A 24,590-nucleotide genomic window follows, 5' to 3' on the forward strand; every position below is an offset into this window, starting at 1 on the left:
TTCCCGTGCAGTAAATGTAGCTGTAACATTAACTGAAGTGGAATTATTGTTTTTATAGACAGTGAGCTAGATCCACTTCTAATTCCGTTCCTGACCTGTAGGTGGCATATGCTATTTCCCGTGCAGTAAATGTAGCTGTAACATTAACTGAAGTGGAATTATTGTTTTTATAGACAGTGAGCTAGATCCACTTCTAATTCCGTTCCTGACCTGTAGGTGGCATATGCTATTTCTCGTACAGTAAATGTAGCTGTAACATTAACTGAGGGGGAATTATTGTTTTTATAGACAGTGAGCTAGATCCACTTCTAATTCCGTTCCTGACCTGTAGGTGGCGTATGCTATTTCCCGTGCAGTAAATGTAGCTGTAACATTAACTGAAGTGGAATTATTGTTTTTATAGACAGTGAGCTAGATCCACTTCTAATTCCATTCCTGACCTGTAGGTGGCGTATGCTATTTCTCGTACAGTAAATGTAGCTGTAACATTAACTGAGGGGGAATTATTGTTTTTATAGACAGTGAGCTAGATCCACTTCTAATTCCGTTCCTGACCTGTAGGTGGCGTATGCTATTTCCCGTGCAGTAAATGTAGCTGTAACATTAACTGAAGTGGAATTATTGTTTTTATAGACAGTGAGCTAGATCCACTTCTAATTCCATTCCTGACCTGTAGGTGGCGTATGCTATTTCTCGTACAGTAAATGTAGCTGTAACATTAACTGAGGGGGAATTATTGTTTTTATAGACAGTGAGCTAGATCCACTTCTAATTCCGTTCCTGACCTGTAGGTGGCGTATGCTATTTCCCGTGCAGTAAATGTAGCTGTAACATTAACTGAAGTGGAATTATTGTTTTTATACACAATGAGCTAGATCCACTTCTAATTCCATTCCTGACCTGTAGGGGGCGTATGCTATTTCCCTTGCAGTAAATGTAGCTGTAACATTAACTGAAGTGGAATTATTGTTTTTATAGACAGTGAGCTAGATCCACTTCTAATTCCGTTCCTGACCTGTAGGTGGCATATGCTATTTCCCGTGCAGTAAATGTAGCTGTAACATTAACTGAAGTGGAATTATTGTTTTTATAGACAGTGAGCTAGATCCACTTCTAATTCCGTTCCTGACCTGTAGGTGGCATATGCTATTTCCCGTGCAGTAAATGTAGCTGTAACATTAACTGAAGTGGAATTATTGTTTTTATAGACAGTGAGCTAGATCCACTTCTAATTCCGTTCCTGACCTGTAGGTGGCATATGCTATTTCTCGTACAGTAAATGTAGCTGTAACATTAACTGAAGTGGAATTATTGTTTTTATAGACAGTGAGCTAGATCCACTTCTAATTCCGTTCCTGACCTGTAGGTGGCATATGCTATTTCTCGTACAGTAAATGTAGCTGTAACATTAACTGAGGGGGAATTATTGTTTTTATAGACAGTGAGCTAGATCCACTTCTAATTCCGTTCCTGACCTGTAGGTGGCGTATGCTATTTCCCGTGCAGTAAATGTAGCTGTAACATTAACTGAAGTGGAATTATTGTTTTTATAGACAGTGAGCTAGATCCACTTCTAATTCCATTCCTGACCTGTAGGTGGCGTATGCTATTTCTCGTACAGTAAATGTAGCTGTAACATTAACTGAGGGAGAATTATTGTTTTTATAGACAGTGAGCTAGATCCACTTCTAATTCCGTTCCTGACCTGTAGGTGGCGTATGCTATTTCCCGTGCAGTAAATGTAGCTGTAACATTAACTGAAGTGGAATTATTGTTTTTATAGACAGTGAGCTAGATCCACTTCTAATTCCGTTCCTGACCTGTAGGTGGCGTATGCTATTTCCCGTGCAGTAGATGTAGCTGTAACATTAACTGAAGTGGAATTATTGTTTTTATACACAATGAGCTAGATCCACTTCTAATTCCATTCCTGACCTGTAGGGGGCGTATGCTATTTCCCTTGCAGTAAATGTAGCTGTAACATTAACTGAAGTGGAATTATTGTTTTTATACACAATGAGCTAGATCCACTTCTAATTCTGCATCTGTACAGCAGGGGGCAAAAACATACATAAACAGAAGGGGAAATAGAGGGTTTATAATAAATAATCTAGTTCCTCTTCAGTTACTGAAACAGAAGGGGCTCTAGTCCCTACTTTTATAGTGTCTAGTTCCCCTTCCGTAAAAACGTACATAAACAGAAGGGGAAATAGAGGGCTTATAATACATAGGCTAGTTCCTCTTCAGTTACTGAAACTGAGGGGGATCTAGTCTCTTCTTGCAGCTGGCTGCTACATGGGGCTTGCTGGAGGTCCTGATGCTCGATTGCGCGAGGTGTCTACCGTGGTGCCTGCGATTCCCGTCACTAGCCGACGCTGCTTCTCCGCTTGTGCTTGTAATGACGGTGGTCTTCTACGAAGTCCTGGTCCGCTGGCTGCACCTCCGGTCCTGGCTCTGCTTCACTCCCCAAGCAGTGACTTCTCTTTTCTTTCTGAACAGACGGGCAGTGACCCGGGCAGCCCTCACTCCCTCACAAGGGTCCTCAACAGAGACAGCGCCAGGGACTGGCAGAGCGGGAGCCGGGCATATGATACATGATCGCGGCTTCCTTCTCCGTCCTCCCCGTACAGTATGACGGAGTGTGCCCCGGGAGGTGACGTGGCAGCATCGCACAAGTGTGGGGAGCTGTAGTGGGAGCTCCGGCTATCCCTCTGTATAGCGCTAGTGTGTATATATATAATGATGGGATGTGTGCTGCGTAATCAGTGTGCGCTGCGGCATAGGCTGTGCACCTGGTGCCAGTGAGGGGATGGGGTGAGGCTGTATAGTGCCCTATATGTGCCAGGCTCTGCACCGTCTCTGTAACATGTAGTAATGGAGATGAATGGAGTCATTCTTCCAGCCACTGATGTGACCCTGCTTCTTGCACGATGTTCCTTATTCAATGTAACCAGCATCTACCCAGAATATAGTTACATATAATTAAGGCTATTGGCGATGATGGTATTTCTGCTGTAACGTGCAGCCACTGTGCATGCCATGCCGGGTGTCAGAGTGCTTACATAGAGGACAGCCTTCACACCAATAAGCCATGTGAGGTAATGATTTCATATGCAGAATGAATGTAGCCGTGTGCCTTTACCTTATTCATATCTCACATTACACTGAAGAGATGAGAAACCCAATAAGGTTCTGATGTGATGGAAGTGTGTAATGTGCGGCATCTATAGATGGTTCTGCTGCACCTGATCGGCTTTGCCAATGTGTTTCTACAGCATTCTGACCACAAATCTCCATCAAGTAGGGTGTAAGTGAATTGTTTGTGAATGGCGACAGCTGGAGGTTAGCCGTCCATTTTAGGAGACGGGTTTAGAAAATATGGGAGCTGAGGTAAATAGAAGCAGGGAATCCATAGTTGTCCTTTATAGTGATCTGTAGCACAAACTAGTACAGAATACATTCCGTATGTTTAATGTGAACATAGCAGAATACAGCACAAGCAGGACAGAGGGGATGTAGTTATGTGATCGGCGGTCAGGAGACCCGGCGGTCACAATACCGACAGCTACATCCCGGACCCTCTAAATCCCGACAGTCGCCATGCCAACTAACAGGGACCATTCCCAGTCATGGGTGTCCACGACACACAATACCGACGGCTACACCCCGACACCTCTAAATCCCAACAGTCGGCATGCCGACTAACCACAAGGGGCATCATAGCGCTCCCCTCCCCGCCGGCAATCTGCTGCCTGGGTCCCGCTGTCGGTATGCTGAACGCCGGGATCCCCAGCACCGGTCAACCATCCCCAACCCAGACAGAGGAAACCTATTGCAGTGTGGACTGTGATTGTGAGGAAAATGTTGTAAACTTACCCAAATTTATAGACAAAGGTAATATTTGTGTTGGAAACTAACAAAATTATTTTTACAGTCAAATCCTTCAATTTAAATCTGTGTGACACAAAGTGTCCCTTTTACGGGAATGTTAAAGTTGACTATAAAATGAAAATTATTTTATAGGCTATAAACAAATAATGGGTAATACTGACATATAACATATTATGCAGTGCTTGACAGAGAATGTTTACGAGCTCACATCAGTCCCTGCTTCATGAGAGCTTACAATCTAATTTCCATTCAGATGCACAAACTAATGCTGGGTACACACTCTGACGTCCTGCCAATCTCATGACTGACTGATACATTGGGTTCTATTCAGCAAGAAAGTCGATATTGCCTCCATCATTATCTATCAGGCAATATCTACACTAAAAAATATGTTTAACACTTTTTTCTCTTACGTCCTAGAGGATGCTGGGGACTCCGTAAGGACCATAGGGTATAGACGGGCTCCGCAGGAGATAGGGCACCTAAAAAGAACTTTGACTATGGGTGTCCACTGGCTCCTCCCTCTATGCCCCTCCTCCAGACCTCAGTTAGATCTTGTGCCCAGAGGAGAATGGGTGCACTGCAGAGAGCTCTCCAGAGTTTTCTGTGGAAAAAGAATTTTGTTAGGTTTTTTATTTTCAGGGAGTCCTGTTGTCAACAGGCTCCCTGCATCGTGGGACTGAGGAGAGAGAAACAGAGCTGGCTTGTAAAGTTGGGCACTGCTTCTAGGCTACTGGACACCATTAGCTCCAGAGGGAGTCGGAACACAGGTCTCACCTGGGGTTCGTCCCGGAGCCGCGCCGCCACCGTCCTCCTCACAGATGCCGAAGATAGAAGCCGGGTGAGTATTGAGGAAAAGACTTCAGGCGGCAGAAGACATCAGATCTTCATGAGGTAAGCGCGCAGCGGTAAGCTGCGCGCCATTGCTCCCTGTCACACACACAATGTAGGCACTGAAGGGTGCAGGGCGCAGGGGGGGGGCGCCCTGGGCAGCAATAAACCTCGTTTTGGCCATATATAAGGTGGATTAGGCTGGGGGACAGTAAATCCGAGGACCGCCGCCATAATATTAATATATGATGAAAGGACCGAAGCCCGCCATCGGGTGGGCGGGGCTTAAGGACCGCTGTGTCAGGAGACGGTAGCGCCACTTTCTTGGTAGCGCCATTTTCTCCACAGAGGCTGCATGAGGAAAACGCTGGCTCCCTGTTCTCTCCCCTGCTGAGCTTCACAGGTTGGAAAAAGGAGGAGGGGGGCACTTTGGCGACGCAGTGAGTGGAGATTACGATTATAAACATATAAAAGCGCTATCTGGTTGTATATTCCAGTGTTTTTAAGTGCTTGGTGTGTACTGGCATACTCTAACTCTCTGTCTCTCCTAAGGGCCTGTTTGGGGTTTTGTCCCCTTATAGGTAAATACCTGTGTGTGTGTGAGGTGTCGGTACGTGTGGGTCGACATGTCTGAGGCGGAAGGCTTCTCAAAGGAAGAGGTAGAGCAAATGAGTGGTGTGTCCCCGTCGGCTGTGCCGACTCCTGATTGGATGGACATGTGGCATACGATGCATGCAAGTGTGGCATCTTTACATAAGAGGCTTGATAAGGCTGGTTTAGGGGGGACATCAGGCGGTCAATCCTCAGATTGAACCGACTCACAGGACCCGTCGGGGTCTCAAAAGCGTCCCTTAACACAAGACACTACTACCGACACGGATTCAGATTCCAGTGTCGACTATGACGAAGTAAAATTGCACCCTAGGGTGACTAAAACTATTCAGGGTATGATTGTGGCAATAATGGATGTCTTGCATATTGTGGATGAACCCTCGGTCCCCGACACAAGGGTACACATGTTTAAGGAAAAGAAACAGATTATTAATTTTCCCACATCTCATGAATTAAATTAGTTCTTTGGAAAAGCTTGGGAGACTCCGGATAAGAGACCGCAGATCCCCAAAATAATTTTTATGGCATACCCTTTCCCTAAGCAGGACAGGGAGATTTGGGAATTACCCACCACTGTGGACAAGGCCCTGACGCGCTTATCCAAGAAAGTGGCGCTACCGTCTCCTGACACAGCGGTCCTTAAAGACCCAGCAGATCGCAGGCAAGAAACTACCTTAAAGGGTATTTATTCTCATACGGGTGCTGTGCTAAGACCGACGATTGCGTCGGCATGGGTGTGTAGCGCAATTGCAGCTTGGACAGATGAGCTGACAGATCAATTTGATAATATGGATAAGGATACTATATTCCTAACTCTAGCCCATATAAAAGACGCAGTCTTATATATGAGGGATGCTCAAAGGGACATTGGATTGCTAGCTTCTAGGGCCAATGCCATGGCTATCTCAACGAGAAGATCCTTATGGACTCGCCAATGGACGGGTGATGCGGATTCCAAGAAACATATGGAAGTACTACCCTATAAGGGAGATGTATTGTTTGGGGATGGGCTGATGGACCTGGTTTCCACAGCTACAGCAGGTAAATCAAATTTTTTACCATATATTCCCCAACAACAAAAGAAAGTAACACCCTCTCAGATGCAGTCCTTTCGGTCGCACAAGTCCAAAAGAGGTCGTGATCCTCTTTCCTCGCCAGAGGTAAGGGCAGAGGCAAGAGAGCACCTGCTTCGGCAGGTGCCCAGGAACAAAAGTCCTCCCCGGCTGCTTCAAAACCCACAGCATGACGCTGGGGCTCCCCTGAGGGAGTCCGCACCGGTGGGGGCACGTCTTCGACTTTTCAGTCAGGCCTGGGTCAGTTCGGACCTGAATCCCTGGGTGCTGGAAATAGTTTCCCAGGGTTACAAACTGGAATTCGAGGACGTGCCCCGGCGCCGATTTTTCAAATCGGCTCTACCAGCTTCCACATAGGAAAGGGATGTAGTGTTAGCTGCAATTCAAATGCTGTGTATACAGCAAGTCATAATCAAGGTTCCCCTGCAACAGCAGGGAAGAGGTTACTACTCAACCCTATTTGTGGTCCCGAAACCGGACGGTTCGGTCAGACCGATTTTGAATCTGAAATCCCTAAACCTGTACATAAAAAGATTAAAATTCAAAATGGAATCACTCAGAGCTATAATAGCCAACATGGAGGAGGGGGAGTTTATGGTGTCTCTGGACATAAAGGATGCGTACCTTCATGTCCCTATATATGCCCCCCATCAGGAATACCTGAGATTCGCTGTACAGGATTGTCATTACCAATTTCAGACGTTGCCGTTTGGACTTTCCACGGCCCCGAGGATTTTCACCAAGATAATGGCGGAAATGATGGTGTTCCTGCGCAAGCATGGTGTCACAATTATCCCATACTTGGACGATCTCCTGATAAAAGCAAGATCAAGAGAGAAATTGCTGAGCAGTGTGGCGCTCTCTCGGAGAGTGCTCCAGCAACACGGTTGGATTCTAAATCTACCGAAGTCACAGTTGATTACGACAACTCGACTGCCGTTCCTAGGTATGATACTGGATACGGAACAAATGAAGGTCTTCCACCCAATAGAGAAAGCCCAAGACATCCAGAACATGGTCAGAGAACTGCTAAAACCGAAAAAGGTGTCAGTTCACCAATGCCCTGAGTTCTGGGGAAAATGGTGGCGGCCTACAAGGCCATTCCCTTCGGCAGGTTCCATGCAAGGACTTTTCAATGGGACCTTCTGGACAAGTGGTCCGGGTCCCATCTGCACTTACATCGGACAATAACTCTGTCCCCAGGGACCAGAGTGTCCCTCCTGTGGTGATTGCAAAGTGCTCACCTCCTGGAGGGTCGCAGGTTCGGTATTCAGGATTGGATCCTGGTTACCATGGACGCGAGCCTCCGAGGATGGGGAGCGGTCACACAGGGAAAACATTTTAAGGGTCTGTGGTCAGACCAGGAGTCCTGTCTACACATCAATGTGTTGGAACTCAGGGCCATTTACAACGGCCTTCGACAACCAGAGAATTTTCTTCGAAACCTACCAGTTCTGATTCAATCAGACAATGTCACAGCAGTGGCTCATGTGAACCGCCAAGGCGGGACAAAAAGCAGAGTCGCAATGGCGGAGGCCACAAGGATCCTTTGCTGGGCGGAAAATCATGTAAGCGCTCTGTCAGCTGTCTTCATTCCGGGAGTGGACAACTGGGAAGCAGACTTCCTCAGCAGACACGATCTCCATCCAGGACAGTGGGGACTTCATCAAGAAGTCTTTGCAGACGTAACACGTCTTTGGGGAACTCCTCAAATAGACATGATGGCGTCACGTCTCAACAAAAACTTCAGAGGTACTGCGCCAGGTCTCGGGACCGTCAGGCAATAGCAGTGGACACTCTGGTAACACCGTGGGTGTTCAAATCGGTCTATGTGTTTCCTCCTCTTCCTCTCATCACGAAAGTGTTGAGGATCATAAGACGAAGAAGAGTACAGACGATACTCGTTGTCCCAGACTGGCCTCGAAGGGCTTGGTACTCGGATCTACAAGAGATGCTCACAGGAGACCCCTGGCCTCTTCCTCTGAGGGAAGACCTGTTGCAGCAGGGGCCCTGTGTATTTCAAGACTTACCGCGGTTACGTTTGACGGCATGGCGGTTGAACGCCGAATCCTAGCAAAAAAGGGGATTCCGGAAGAGGTCATGCCTACGTTAATAAAGGCTAGGAAGGAGGTGACGATAAAACATTATCACCGTATCTGGCGAAAGTATGTGTCTTGGTGTGAGATCAAGAATGCACCTACGGAAGATTTTCATCTGGGTCGTCTTCTCCACTTCCTACAGACAGGAGTGGATATGGACCTGAAATTAGGCTCTGTTAAGGTACAGATTTCGTCCCTCTCGATTTTCTTTAAGAAGGAATTGGCTTCTCTTCCAGAAGTCCAGACGTTTGTAAAGGGAGTGCTGCACATCCAGCCCCCCTTTGTGCCTCCAGTGGCACCATGGGACCTGAACGTGGTGTTGCAGTTCCTAAAATCACACTGGTTTGAACCGCTTAACAAGGTTGAGTTGAAATTTATTACCCGGAAGGTGGTCATGTTGTTGGCCTTAGCATCAGCAAGGTGAGTGTCAGAGTTGGCGGCTTTGTCACACAAGAGCCCCTACTTGATTTTTCATGTGGATCGAGCTTTATTGAGGACACGTCCACAATTTTTGCCTAAAGTGGTTTCTTCGTTCCATATAAATCAACCTATTGTGGTGCCTGTGGCTACAAGTGACCTGGAGGATTCCAGATCCCTGGACGTAGTCAGGGCCTTAAAAATGTATGTAGCCAGGACGGCTAGAATTAGGAAAACAGAGGCCCTGTTTGTCCTGTATGCGGCCAATAAGATTGGCGCTCCTGCTTCGAAGCAGACTATTGCTCGCTGGATCTGTAACACGATTCAGCAGGCTCATTCTATGGCTGGATTGCCGTTACCAAATTCGGTAAAGGCCCATTCCACTAGGAAGGTGGGCTCTTCTTGGGCGGCTGCCCGAGGCGTCTCGGCTTTACAACTTTGCCGAGCGGCGACTTGGTCGGGGTCAAACACTTTTGCTAAATTCTACAAGTTTGATACCCTGGCTGATGAGGACCTAGCGTTTGCTCAGTCGGTGCTGCAGAGTCATACGCACTCTCCCGCCCGATTGGATGCTTTGGTATAAACCCCATGGTCCTTACGGAGTCCCCAGCATCCTCTAGGACGTAAGAGAAAATAAGATTTTAAACCTACTGGTAAATCTATTTCTCCTAGTCCGTAGAGGATGCTGGGCGCCTGTCCCAGTGCGGAAACTCTGCAAGACTTGTATATAGTTGTTGCTTACATAAGGGTTATGTTACAGTTGACATCGGTCTTGGACCGTTACTGTTGTTTTGTTTATACTGTTAACTGGTTATGTATGTTCCAGGTTACATGGTATGATTGGTGTGGGCTAGTATGAATCTTGCCCTTGGATTGCTAAATCCTGCCTTGTATTGTCCATCTCCTCTGGGCACAGTTCTCTAACTGAGGTCTGGAGGAGGGGCATAGAGGGAGGAGCCAGTGCACACCCATAGTCAAAGTTCTTTTTAGGTGCCCTATCTCCTGCGGAGCCCGTCTATACCCCATGGTCCTTACGGAGTCCCCAGCATCCTCTACGGACTAGGAGAAATAGATTTACCGGTAGGTTTAAAATCTTATTTTATCAGGCTACTCAGCATAAAACGTCACAGGAACAGCGGTTGTGATAACGTCTGTTCCTGCAAAGTGCTACAAGGCTTTGTTTTCGGAACTTAGTAAACAAAGCCTTCTGTTTTTCCTCCTGAACATTCTCATCCATGATTTACTTACCAATGCAAATAGGGGTCATTCCGACCTGATCGCACGCTAGGATTTTTCGCTGCACTGCGATCAGGTCACTACTGTGCATGCCTATGCACCACAATGCGCAGGCGCAGCGTACGGGTACAAAGCGGATCGTTGCTGAGCGATGGATTTAACAAAGAATCCATTCGCACAGCCGATCGCAAGGAGATTGACAGGAAGAGGGCGTTAGTGGGTGTCAACTGACCGTTTTCTGGGAGTGTTTGGAAAAATGCAGGCGTGTCCAACCGTTTTCAGGGAGGGTGTCTGACGTCAATTCCGGGACCGGACAGGCTGAAGTTATTGCAGCGGCTGAGTAAGTTCATACCTACTCAGAAACTGCACAAACTGTTTTTTGTACTGCTCGGCTGCACAGGCGTTTACACGGCTGCAAAAAGTAGCTAGCGAGCAATCATCTCGGAATGACCCCCATAGTCTCCTTTTCACATTATTAAGTCTGCAGTGTAAGGAGCGGCAATTGTAAGCCCAACTCCAGCCTCCCAAATCCTCTGAATTGATTAAAATATGTATATAGACTTTATATTAGTCTGTATACATTTATAGTTATGTGGTTTATAATATACACATTTTAATCAATTCAGAGGCTTTAGGAGGCTGAAGCTGGGCATGCAATTTCCGCTCCTCACATTTTACTGCAGGGAATGATGGGAAATTAACCTCACTGCAATGTACGTCTCATCATGCCATCTGGTGTGCAGCACCTCAGATGGAAAGATGCGGCCACGCAATTCATGAAGCAAGGATTTGTACACACTACATGATAGTCATGCAGAGTATTTGCTGGCACCGTGATTGTACCACAAATCATCTAGTGTGTAAGATTAGTCTACTCTTTAGTCAGAAGCCAATGGACTTGCCAGTAGGTATTTCTCTTACGTCCTAGATGATGCTGGAGTCCACATTAGTACCATGGGGTATAGACGGGTCCACCAGGAGCCATTAGCACTTTAAGAGTTTGAGAGTGTGGGCTGGTTCCTCCCTCTATGCCCCTTACCAGACTCAGTTTAGAAAATGTGCCCAGAGGAGCCGGTCACAGCTAGGGGAGCTCTCCTGAGCTTTTCTGGTAAAGTTTTATTTTAGATTCTTCACACAAATCATCTAGTGTGTACCATGTGTAAGATTAGTCTACTCTTTAGTCAGAAGCCAATGGACTTGCCAGTAGGTATTTTTAGCTGTCAGAGGAAACCTTACAAAGACCATATTACCATTTTATTTATTTTTGGGGGCTTTCTTTTGACATGTGGGAGCATTTTACTGTGCCCTGGACAGTGTGTCTGTTTTAGTTTCAATAGTGAATGGGGATCATTGGGACAGTACGGGGGCAGGAAGGGTCCGGGGATCAGTGTGACAGTACTGGGGCGGGTATAAGGTCAGGGGATCAGTGTGACAGTACTGGGGCAGGAAGGGACCGGGGATCAGTGTGACAGTACTGGGGCAGGAAGGGACCGGGGATCAGTGTGACAGTACAGGGGCAGGTAGGGTCAGGGGATCAGTGTGACAGTACTGGGGTAGGAAGGGTCAGGGGATCAGTATGACAGTACTGCGGCAGGAAGGAACCGGGGATCAGTGTGACAGTACTGGGGCAGGAAGGGGCAGGGGATCAGTGTGACAGTACTGCGGCAGGAAGGGACCGGGGATCAGTGTGACAGTACTGGGGCGGGTATAAGGTCAGGGGATCAGTGTGACGGTACTGGGGCAGGTAGAAGATCAGGGGATCAGTGTGACAGTACTGGGGCGGGTAGAAGATCAGGGGATCAGTATGATAGTACTGGGGCAGGTAGGGTCAGGGGATCAGTGTGACAGTACTGGGGCAGGAAGGGTCAGGAGAGCAGTGTGACAGTACGGGGGCAGGAAGGGTCCGGGGATCAGTGTGACAGTACTGCGGCAGGAAGGGACCGGGGATCAGTGTGACAGTACTGGGGCGGGTATAAGGTCAAAGGATCAGTGTGACAGTACTGGGGCAGGAAGGGTCAGGGGATCAGTATGACAGTACTGCGGCAGGAAGGAACCGGGGATCAGTGTGACAGTACTGGGGCAGGAAGGGTCAGGGGATCAGTGTGACAGTACTGCGGCAGGAAGGGACCGGGGATCAGTGTGACAGTACTGGGGCGGGTATAAGGTCAGATGATCAGTGTGACAGTACTGGGGCAGGAAGGGACCGGGGATCAGTGTGACAGTACCGGGGCAGGTAGGGTCAGGGGATCAGTGTGACAGTACTGGGGTAGGAAGGGTCAGGGGATCAGTGTGACAGTACTGCGGCAGGAAGGAACCGGGGATCAGTGTGACAGTACTGGGGCAGGAAGGGGCAGGGGATCAGTGTGACAGTACTGCGGCAGGAAGGGACCGGGGATCAGTGTGACAGTACTGGGGTGGGTATAAGGTCAGGGGATCAGTGTGACAGTACTGGGGCAGGAAGGGACCGGGGATCAGTGTGACAGTACTGGGGCGGGTATAAGATCAGGGGATCAGTGTGATAGTACTGGGGCAGGTAGAATATCAGGGGATCAGTGTGATAGTACTGGGGCAGGTAGGGTCAGGGGATCAGTGTGACAGTACTGGGGCAGGAAGGGTCAGGGGATCAGTGTGACAGTACCGGGGCAGGTAGGGTCAGGGGATCAGTGTGACAGTACTGGGGCAGGAAGGGTCAGGGGATCAGTGTGACAGTACCGGGGCAGGTAGGGTCAGGGGATCAGTGTGACAGTACGGGGCAGGTAGGGTCAGGGGATCAGTGTGACAGTACGGGGCAGGTAGGGTCAGGGGATCAGTGTGACAGCACTGGGGCAGGAAGGGTCAGGGGATCAGTGTGACAATGCCGGGGCAGGTAGGGTCAGGGGATCAGTTAAACAGTACTGCGGCAGGATGGGTCAGTGGATCAGTGAGACAGTACTAGGGCGGGTATAAGGTCAGGGGATCAGTGTGACAGCACTGGGGCAGTTTCGGTGCCGTCCCCCTTTTTACTCTATAGTTACATATGTACTAAGGCCTGATTCGGAGCTGTACACAAAGCGGATTTTTCTGTTGTTGAGCAATTATCATCCAGCTTCGCATTCATTTAAGTCACACTGTGCATGTGACGCGACGGTGTTACTAGCGCTAATGGGCCCAAATTTCTTTCTGTACTATAATGATCTCTCATGTGTGATACCACTATGGGGCATATGTATTAAACTATTTGTGGGATGTCCCCCACAAAAACAGGTTTCTATAGAGGCTGCTACACTGTCAGATTTACCATGTTCCAGCATGTGTGTTACGCACACCAGTGCTAACAGGAGTATACCGGTGTATGAACAGAGAGGGATGCGAAGCAAACAAACTCACAGACAGTATAACACAACATACACAGGAGGTGATGGAATAACTAATAAACACAAAGTGAACGGGGAAGCCCAAAGGCTCAGGAATTGGGTGTCTCCCTAGTGTCAGGAATGCTCAGATGGAATAGAGCGGACAATGAAGCAAGATGTAGTGATTTAACATGTGGAGCACCCGAAATGATGTTGCTAAGAGCAACAGAAAAAACCCCAAAGGGTTACCAACGGGTGTGGGAATAAACTCCTTGGTCAGAGATAGAAATATAGGCCCTCATTCCGAGTTGTTCGCTCGGTATTTTTCATCGCATCGCAGTGAAAATCCGCTTAGTACGCATGCGCAATGTTCGCACTGCGACTGCGCCAAGTAACTTTACTATGAAGATAGTATTTTTACTCACGGCTTTTTCTTCGCTCCGGCGATCGTAATGTGATTGACAGGAAATGGGTGTTACTGGGCGGAAACACAGCGTTTCAGGGGCGTGTGGCTGAAAACGCTACCGTTTCCGGAAAAAACGCAGGAGTGGCCGGGGAAACGGTGGGAGTGCCTGGGCGAACGCTGGGTGTGTTTGTGACGTCAACCAGGAACGACAAGCACTGAACTGATCGCACAGGCAGAGTAAGTCTGGAGCTACTCTGAAACTGCTAAGTAGTTAGTAATCGCAATATTGCGAATACATCGGTCGCAATTTTAAGAAGCTAAGATTCACTCCCAGTAGGCGGCGGCTTAGCGTGTGTAACTCTGCTAAATTCGCCTTGCGACCGATCAACTCGGAATGAGGGCCATAGACACAAGGAGAGTATCCACAATCCTAACCCCCACTTGCAGGGCACAGGTTCAGCTTACTGCCACTAAACTGACACCTGGACGCCCTGCACAGTGAGGGAGGATTAAGCAAGCAGGTCTGAGAGTAAAAACAAAAGAACTACAGACAGCGCTTGCAGATTTCTTATTATAATAAATTTATTGATAAATTTTTATCTCAATAATAAAATTTTCACTAGTATTATTATAGTACCGAAACTAATAAAAAATCTTTCACTTGCTTTGACAACAAATTTACAAATAAAATTACTAAAACCACATTAATATTTCATATTGCATATAATAAAACATTCAATGCTCTGCTCCTTATAACAATTTTGCTAGCCCTTTTAGTGCAAAGAAGATACAATGGTTACAATGAATCCTAATGTTGCATTTAATTGCTACAAAGGTTACAGCAGCTGAGTCCGTGGTTTGGTTACTTATTTCCACTCGGTTCTCTGCTAAATCATGTCTTGAAATAGTTGTAATCTTGAGCTGGATATTATGACACTAAGTGAGATATATCATAGGTGGAAAGGATTTGCATTTACCACACACAGTCCGTGTATTATCCAATAGCTTTTTCTCTAACGTCCTAGTGGATGCTGGGGACTCCGTCAGGACCATGGGGAATAGCGGCTCCGCAGGAGACAGGGCACAAAAAGTAAGCTTTTAGGATCACATGGTGTGTACTGGCTCCTCCCCCTATGACCCTCCTCCAAGCCTCAGTTAGGTTTTTGTGCCCGTCCGAGCAGGGTGCAATCTAGGTGGCTCTCATAAAGAGCTGCTTAGAAAAAGTTTTTTAGGTTTCTTATTTTCAGTGAGTCCTGCTGGCAACAGGCTCACTGCTACGAGGGACTTAGGGGAGAGAAGTGAACTCACCTGCGTGCAGGATGGATTTGCTTCTTAGGCTACTGGACACCATTAGCTCCAGAGGGATCGAACACAGGCCCAGCCATGGAGTCCGGTCCCGGAGCCGTGCCGCCGACCCCCCTTGCAGATGCCGAAGTTGAAGAGGTCCAGAGGTCCGGAAACAGGCGGCAGAAGACTTTGTCTTCATAAGGTAGCGCACAGCACTGCAGCTGTGCGCCATTGTTGTCGGCACACTTCACACCAGCGGTCACTGAGGGTGCAGGGCGCTGGGGGGGGCGCCCTGGGCAGCAATGTATAATACCTTTTTCTATGGCTAAAATACATCACATATAGCCCTTGAGGCTATATGGATGTATTTAACCCCTGCCATATATCGCAAACTCCGGGAGAAGAGCCCGCCGTTTTAGGGGGCGGGGCCTATTCTCCTCAGCACACAGCGCCATTTTCCTGCTCAGCTCCGCTGTGAGGAAGGCTCCCAGGACTCTACCCTGCACTGCACTACAGAAACAGGGTAAAACAGAGAAGGGGGGCATATTTTGGCAATATTTTTATATATTAAGCGCATATAACAGAAACAACACCTTTTAGGGTTGTTTATATACATTTTTATAGCGCTTTGGTGTGTGCTGGCAAACTCTCCCTCTGTCTCCCCAAAGGGCTAGTGGGGTCCTGTCTTCGATAAGAGCATTCCCTGTGTGTCTGCTGTGTGTCGGTACGTGTGTGTCGACATGTATGAGGACGATGTTGGTGTGGAGGCGGAGCAATTGCCGGTAATGGTGATGTCACCCCCTAGGGAGTCGACACCGGAATGGATGGCTTTAATTATGGAATTACGTGATAATGTTAGCACGCTGCAAAAGTCAGTTGACGACATGAGACGGCCGGAAAACCAGTTAGTACCTGTCCAGGCGTCTCAGGCACCGTCAGGGGCTGTAAAACGTCCCTTACCTCAGTCAGTCGACACAGGTACCGACACAGATGAATCTAGTGTCGACGGTGAAGAAACGTATTTTCCAATAGGGCCACACGTTATATGATCACGGCAATGAAGGAGGCTTTGCATATCTCTGATACTGCAGGTACCTCAAAGGGGGGTATTATGTGGGGTGTGAAAAAACTACCTGTAGCTTTTCCAGAATCAGAGGAATTGAATGACGTGTGTGATGAAGCGTGGGTTAACCCCGATAGAAAACTGCTAATTTCAAAGAAGTTATTGGCATTATACCCTTTCCCACCAGAGGTTAGGGCGCGCTGGGAAACACCCCCTAGGGTGGATAAGGCGCTCACACGCTTATCAAAACAAGTGGCGTTACCGTCTCCTGATACGGCCGCCCTCAAGGATCCAGCTGATAGGAGGCTGGAAACTACCCTGAAGAGTATATACACACATACTGGTGTTATACTGCGACCAGCAATAGCCTCAGCCTGGATGTGCAGTGCTGGGGTGGTGTGGTCGGATTCCCTGACTGAAAATATTGATACCCTGGATAGGGACAGTATTTTATTGACTATAGAGCAATTAAAGGATGCTTTTCTTTATATGCGAGATGCTCAGAGGGATATTTGCACTCTGGCATCGAGAGTAAGTGCGATGTCCATATCTGCCAGAAGAAGTTTATGGACGCGACAGTGGTCAGGTGATGCGGATTCCAAACGGCATATGGAAGTATTGCCGTATAAAGGAGAGGAATTATTTGGGGTCGGTCTATCGGATCTGGTGGCCACGGCAACAGCCGGAAAATCCACTTTTTTACCCCAGGTCACCTCCCAACAGAAAAAGACACCGTCTTTTCAGCCGCAGTCCTTTCGTTCCTATAAGAACAAGCGGGCAAAAGGACAGTCATATTTGCCCAGAGGCAAAGGAAGGGGTAAGAGGGTGCAGCAAGCAACTACTTCCCACGAACAGAAGCCCTCCCCGGCTTCTACAAAGCCCTCAGCATGACGCTGGGGCTGTGCAAGCGGACTCAGGGGCGGTGGGGGGGTCGACTAAAGATTTTCAGCACACAGTGGGCGCGCTCACAGGTGGACCCTTGGATCCTGCAGGTAGTATCTCAGGGTTACAAGTTGGAATTCGAAAAGTCTCCCCCTCGCCGGTTCCTAAAGTCTGCTTTACCAACGTATACCTCAGAAAGGGCGACGGTATTGGAAGCCATTCACAAGCTGTATTCTCAGCAGGTGATAGTCAAGGTACCCCTCCTACAACAGGGAAAGGGGTATTATTCCACACTATTTGTGGTACCGAAGCCGGACGGTTCGGTAAGACCTATTCTAAATCTGAAATCCTTGAACCTGTACATACAGAAATTCAAGTTCAAGATGGAGTCACTCAGAGCAGTGATAGCGAATCTGGAAGAAGGGGACTTCATTGTGTCCCTGGACATAAAAGATGCTTATCTGCATGTCCCAATTTACCCTTCACACCAAGGGTATCTCAGGTTCGTGATACAAAACTGTCATTATCAGTTTCAAACGCTGCCGTTTTGTTTGTCCACGGCACCTCGGGTCTTTACCAAGGTAATGGCCGAAATGATGGTTCTTCTACGAAGAAAAGGCGTATTAATTATCCCTTACTTGGACGATCTCCTGATAAGGGCAAGGTCCAGAGAACAGCTGGAAGTCGGAGTAGCACTAACCCAAGTAGTGCTTCAACAACACGGGTGGATTCTGAATCTTCCAAAATCTCAATTGACCCCGACGACACGTCTGCTGTTCCTGGGAATGATTCTGGACACTGTTCAGAAAAAGGTGTTTCTCCCGAAGGAGAAAGCAAGGGAGTTATCCAAACTTGTCAGGAACCTCCTAAAACCAGGAAATGTGTCAGTACATCAATGCACAAGAGTCCTGGGAAAGATGGTGGCTTCTTACGAAGCAATTCCATTCGGCAGATTCCACGCACGAATATTTCAGTGGGATCTGCTGGACAAATGGTCCGGATCGCATCTGCACATGCATCAGCGGATAACACTGTCACCAAGAACAAGGGTGTCTCTTCTGTGGTGGTTGCAGAGTGCCCATCTGTTAGAGGGCCGCAGATTCGGCATACAGGACTGGGTCCTGGTGACTACGGATGCCAGCCTACGAGGCTGGGGAGCAGTCACACAGGGAAGAAACTTCCAGGGCGTGTGGTCGAACCTGGAGACGTCTCTTCACATAAATATACTGGAGCTAAGAGCGATTTACAATGCTCTAAGCCTGGCAAAACCGCTGCTTCAGGGTCAGCCGGTGTTGATCCAGTCGGACAACATCACGGCAGTCGCCCACGTAAACAGACAGGGCGGCACGAGAAGCAGAAGAGCAATGACAGAAGCTGCAAGGATTCTTCGCTGGGCGGAAATTCATGTCATAGCACTGTCAGCAGTGTTCATTCCGGGAGTGGACAACTGGGAAGCAGACTTCCTCAGCAGACACGACCTCCACCCGGGAGAGTGGGGACTTCATCCAGAAGTCTTCCACATGATTGTGAACCGTTGGGAAAAACCAAAGGTGGACATGATGGCGTCCCGCCTCAACAAGAAACTGGACAGATATTGCGCCAGGTCAAGAGACCCTCAGGCAATAGCTGTGGACGCTCTGGTAACACCGTGGGTGTACCAGTCCGTGTATGTGTTTCCTCCTCTGCCTCTCATACCAAAGGTACTGAGAATTATACGGCTACGGGGAGTAAGAACAATACTCGTGGCTCCGGATTGGCCGAGAAGGACTTGGTACCCGGAACTTCAAGAGATGCTCACGGAAGAGCCGTGGCCTCTACCGTTAAGAAGGGATCTGCTTCAGCAGGGACCTTGTATGTTCCAAGACTTACCGCGACTGCGTTTGACGGCATGGCGGTTGAACGCCGGATTCTAAAAGAAAAGGGCATTCCAGAGGAAGTTATTCCTACCTTGATTAAAGCCAGGAAGGAAGTGACCGCACAACATTATCACCGCATTTGGAGAAAATATGTTGCGTGGTGTGAGGCCAAGAAGGCCCCAACGGAGGAATTTCAATTGGGTCGATTCCTACATTTCCTGCAGGCAGGATTGTCTATGGGCCTCAAATTGGGGTCTATTAAGGTTCAAATTTCGGCCTTATCGATTTTCTTCCAGAAAGAATTGGCTTCAGTGCCTGAAGTACAAACCTTTGTCAAAGGTGTACTACATATACAGCCCCCGATTGTGCCTCCAGTGGCACCGTGGGATCTCAACGTAGTTTTGGATTTTCTCAAATCCCATTGGTTTGAGCCGCTCAAATCGGTAGATTTGAAGTATCTTACATGGAAAGTAACCATGCTACTGGCCCTGGCTTCAGCCAGGAGAGTATCAGAGTTGGCGGCTTTATCGTACAAAAGCCCATATCTGATTTTCCATTCGGACAGGGTAGAACTGCGGACGCGTCCTCAGTTTCTGCCTAAGGTGGTTTCGGCTTTTCACTTGAACCAGCCTATTGTGGTGCCTGCGGCTACTAGCGACTTGGAGGACTCCAAGTTGCTGGACGTTGTCAGAGCATTGAAAATATATATTTCAAGGACGGCTGGAGTCAGAAAATCTGACTCGCTGTTTATCCTGTATGCACCCAACAAGATGGGTGCTCCTGCGTCTAAGCAGACGATTGCTCGTTGGATCTGTAGCACAATCCAACTTGCACATTCTGTGGCAGGCCTGCCACAGCCTAAATCTGTAAATGCCCACTCCACAAGGAAGGTGGGCTCATTTTGGGCGGCTGCCCGAGGGGTCTCGGCATTACAACTTTGCCGAGCAGCTACGTGGTCAGGGGAGAACACGTTTGTAAAATTTTACAAATTTGATACTCTGGCTAAGGAGGACCTGGAGTTCTCTCATTCGGTGCTGCAGAGTCATCCGCACTCTCCCGCCCGTTTGGGAGCTTTGGTATAATCCCCATGGTCCTGACGGAGTCCCCAGCATCCACTAGGACGTTAGAGAAAATAAGAATTTACTTACCGATAATTCTATTTCTCATAGTCCGTAGTGGATGCTGGGCGCCCATCCCAAGTGCGGATTGTCTGCAATACTTGTACATAGTTATTGTTACAAAAATCGGGTTATTATTGTTGTGAGCCATCTTTTCAGAGGCTTCTTCGTTGTTATCATACTGTTAACTGGGTTCAAATCACAAGTTGTACGGTGTGATTGGTGTGGCTGGTATGAGTCTTACCCGGGATTCAAGATCCTTCCTTATTGTGTACGCTCGTCCGGGCACAGTACCTAACTGAGGCTTGGAGGAGGGTCATAGGGGGAGGAGCCAGTACACACCATGTGATCCTAAAAGCTTACTTTTTGTGCCCTGTCTCCTGCGGTGCCGCTATTCCCCATGGTCCTGACGGAGTCCCCAGCATCCACTACGGACTATGAGAAATAGAATTATCGGTAAGTAAATTCTTATTTTTTTCCTTTCTCCCCCTCCTCACTTTAAAGTGACGCTGATCCAGTTAGCAATAATTTAGTAATGCATAGCTTTTTGGAGCAGTAGAATTAGTGAATAAAGTCACAATTTATATAAACATGGCCATGTTAGGTTTTAATTACCACTCCGCCTCAGGTTACTGATTCTGTAGTTCTCCCGGCTCTGGTGCTGATTAACCGTTCGTAGTGAGCCCTATCCGGAGATACATCCAAATTCCTCCTGATACTCGGCAGTGGTAAGTAAAGTTGTCACTGGCAGGTGAAGTGAAGAGACGCGTTTCACTGCCTACGGGCATCGGCAGCTTCCTCAGTCTGAGAGTACAGCCACAAACCTGCTGGGTTCACAGAATAGCAAAAGAACCCCAGCAGGTTAAACAACTGACTCCAGTCTTACTGCTAGGTCCGGATTGGCAGAATGAAGTACCGAATCCCAAGGCCTATTCGCAGTAAGCAACAAGTAAATACAAAGTCACACAGTACTAGCTAACTCTCTGGAACTGACTAACAAACAAAGATTCAGCAGCATTTGCCTAGCCTGAGAGAATGGTTTATATAGCAGGTGCTGTCCACACCCCTCTCAGACCTCACAGACTGTGAGCACAAAACCAGCGCCGGATTCCCTGCCGTGCACAGAGCCTGTAACCACTACACAGTAAAAACCCGGACCGGAGTATAAGCTGCGCTCAGGTTACTTCGCTAACACTTGCCTCCCGGTTGCCATGGCGACGTGGCAGCACAGAACAGGAGATCCTAACAGTGTGAAGCATTCCAGAGCTTGTCTCCAGTAGCTAACGCTCTGGATCCCTCTCCATCACCCCCTACTGATACATGCATCGCCTGATGGCTGTGCATTATGTGGTATGTACCATGGACTACTCTGTGGCCCCATGTCATAGGTTAGCGGCGGGCAATAAAATATTCCTAAGTATTATTTCCTCATGATCACATGTTGCTTTTTCAGAGGAAGAAGGAAAAGGTTAAGCCGCGGAACACTGAGTGGGAGGGGCAGAGGCTCCTGGCTGGATGTGCTGCAATGACATTGGCGCGGCAGGAGGAGAAGCTTAGCAGGGAGATAAGGAAGAGGCTGGATCAGCATAACCAGCAGCAGCTGAGCAGAGAGCGGAAGGCACAGTGAGTAACTGGCACCAGTCCCATTGTACCATTAGTCATGCTATTAGAATACATTCATGCTGCCATTTAGGGTGCCCATTGGTGCAATCTATAATCTGTATTCCCTCTTATCTCTCCACATTCAGTCCCTCACCCAATCCTGCTGCTTCCACCTCCATATTATCTCCAGTATCAGCTGAGGCTAATATAACCCCTCATTCACAATCCCCTCCTCTCTCACCTGGAGCTGAAACTAATATAACCCCTCATTCACCATCCCCTCCTCTCTCACCTGGAGCTGAAACTAATATAACCCCTCATTCACCATCCCCTCCTCTCTCACCTGGAGCTGAAGCTAATATAACCCCTCATTCACCATCCCCTCCTCTCTCACCTGGAGCTGAAGCTAATATAACCCCTCATTCACCATCCCCTCCTCTCTCACCTGGAGCTGAAGCTAATATAACCCCTCATTCACCATCCCCTCCTCTCTCTCACCTGGAGCTGAAACTAATATAACCCCTCATTCACCATCCCCTCCTCTCTCACCTGGAGCTGAAGCTAATATAACCCCTCATTCACCATCCCCTCCTCTCTCACCTGGAGCTGAAGCTAATATAACCCCTCATTCACCATCCCCTCCTCTCTCACCTGGAGCTGCAGCTAATATAACCCCTCATTCACCATCCCCTCCTCTCTCTCACCTGGAGCTGAAGCTAATATAACCCCTCATTCACCATCCCCTCCTCTCTCTCACCTGGAGCTGAAGCTAATATAACCCCTCATTCACCATCCCCTCCTCTCTCACCTGGAGCTGAAGCTAATATAACCCCTCATTCACCATCCCCCCCTCTCTCACCTGGAGCTGAAGCTAATATAACCCCTCATTCACCATCCCCTCCTCTCTCACCTGGAGCTGAAGCTAATATAACCCCTCATTCACCATCCCCTCCTCTCTCACCTGGAGCTGAAGCTAATATAACCCCTCATTCACCATCCCCTCCTCTCTCACCTGGAGCTGAAGCTAATATAACCCCTCATTCACCATCCCCTCCTCTCTCACCTGGAGCTGAAGCTAATATAACCCCTCATTCACCATCCCCTCCTCTCTCACCTGGAGCTGAAGCTAATATAACCACTCATTCACCATCCCCTCCTCTCTCACCTGGAGCTGAAGCTAATATAACCCCTCATTCACCATACCCTCCTCTCTCACCTGGATTACTGTAATCTATTCCTCTCTGGTGTTCCCAATAACCATCTTGCCCACTCAGTCTACCCTTACCTGTGCTGCCCACCTCATTTTCCTCTCGTCGCTCTGCCTCTGCTGCTCACCTGTGCCAGGTACTACATGGGCTCCCTATACCCCACAGATAAAATGCAGCTCCTCATACTCACCTACAAAGCCCTTACCTACTCTTCTCCCTACAGATCCCTTCTCAGCTCACCTTACACTCCCACCCACTTGTCTCTGCCAATGACCCTTCCTCTGCTTCCCCCGATCAGCTCTTGCCACTGGCATCTTCAGGATTTCTCCCCCTTTGTTTCCTCTCCTCCTGCAGAAAGTCAGCTGTTGCTGCTGTAGTAGAGCTCTCTCCTCCCCTTCTATTATCTAGTATATTAGTAACGAGATGTGCTAGTCTGTAACCATGTTACATGTATAACCCCTATGGACATTGCTGTGCAGCTCTGGCATGCTATATAATACCCCTTTTCCACTAGTAGCACGGGTCGCAGCCGCGTCGCCTGACATGGCTGCGACCCGTGCTACAGCCCCCTTTCAGACAGCGCTCCCCGCATATTGCCGGGTTGGTGACGCTGCTAGTGACACGGCAGGGGCGGCGCTGGGAGATCACATGATCTCCCAGCGCCGCCCTCCCATACACTGTGAATGGGAACCGTGTCGCCTCGACACGGCTCCCATTCACACTAGACAGCTAGCCGGGTTGAACACGTGTTCAACCCGGCTAGCTACCAGGGTAGGATTCCCGGATCACTTGATCCAGGAATTTGCAGGGGGACCCTTTTCCACTAGGGAAAAACACGGGTAAATGCGTGCCCCCTTCGCATTTACCCGTGTTTTAAGGAGCTAGTGGAAAAGGGGTATAAGTAAGCTGCCTACTGGCTCCCAGTCCTCAGACACATCCCCTCTTACCCCTGATAACATACACACAGGTACAGCACAGGGGGCAGTAAGGGTTATAATTACCCTCCTAACGGCTGAGGATTGCCCTGTGTATGCATCAGTGATAACCAACATAAACCTTACATAAAATAACGACACGGAGACATGAATTTGGCAGAAACTGTTATCTATTTATTTAAATGAGCTTTAAAGGCATAAACTTAAAGCCATAAACCTAGCCGAGCAGAAGACATGAGTGGCCAGCTATGCGATCCTTGCGCCTATCGCCCAGCAAACCTATAAGGGATGGAAAGAACCAGAGAAAAAGCTCAAACTGACACGTAACATAGAAACAGTTCTGTTGGAAACATAATGAAATGAGGATCTGCCAAAAAGAAAAAAAAAATAGCATGGAAATTCCATGTAAACGAGCTTCAGGCCAATCGAAGCAACATATAGATACAATAGGATAGGAGGTAAAACAAATAAATGGGGGGGGGGGGGGGTCACACAAGTAAACTCGGCTAGAGGTAAAACTTAAAACCTGCTGAGGGACATATAATTAAAATCCAATTAGCCAAATCAAGTATAATTAAGCCGAATTAAGTCCGTCAGTCCAGGTAAAAAAATTGTTAAATCCCTCTAAACTCCCACTGCCAACAGTGACGAGTAGCTAATCCCCGAGTAGGGAGGACAGGGGGAGACGTACAAGACCAACAAACAGCGCAACAAGTCCAGCATGCGCCTAAACGCTGCTAAG

General features: G+C 48.2%; 1 long non-coding RNA gene across 2 annotated transcripts in view; it reads left to right on the top strand.

Annotated features, from left to right (window-relative positions):
• Positions 1 to 2,548: 2,548 nt before the first annotated feature.
• Positions 2,549 to 24,590, top strand: part of LOC134948546 (uncharacterized) — a 57,913-nt gene continuing 35,871 nt past the window's right edge. The window contains exons 1-2 of one of the 2 annotated variants that reach the window (XR_010182971.1): positions 2,549 to 2,724; positions 21,557 to 21,726. This is a non-coding gene — a long non-coding RNA (uncharacterized LOC134948546). The other variant, XR_010182972.1, reaches the window with a different exon arrangement.

Source organism: Pseudophryne corroboree, chromosome 8 (genome assembly GCF_028390025.1).
Source record: "Pseudophryne corroboree isolate aPseCor3 chromosome 8, aPseCor3.hap2, whole genome shotgun sequence".
Taxonomy (NCBI): domain Eukaryota; kingdom Metazoa; phylum Chordata; class Amphibia; order Anura; family Myobatrachidae; genus Pseudophryne; species Pseudophryne corroboree.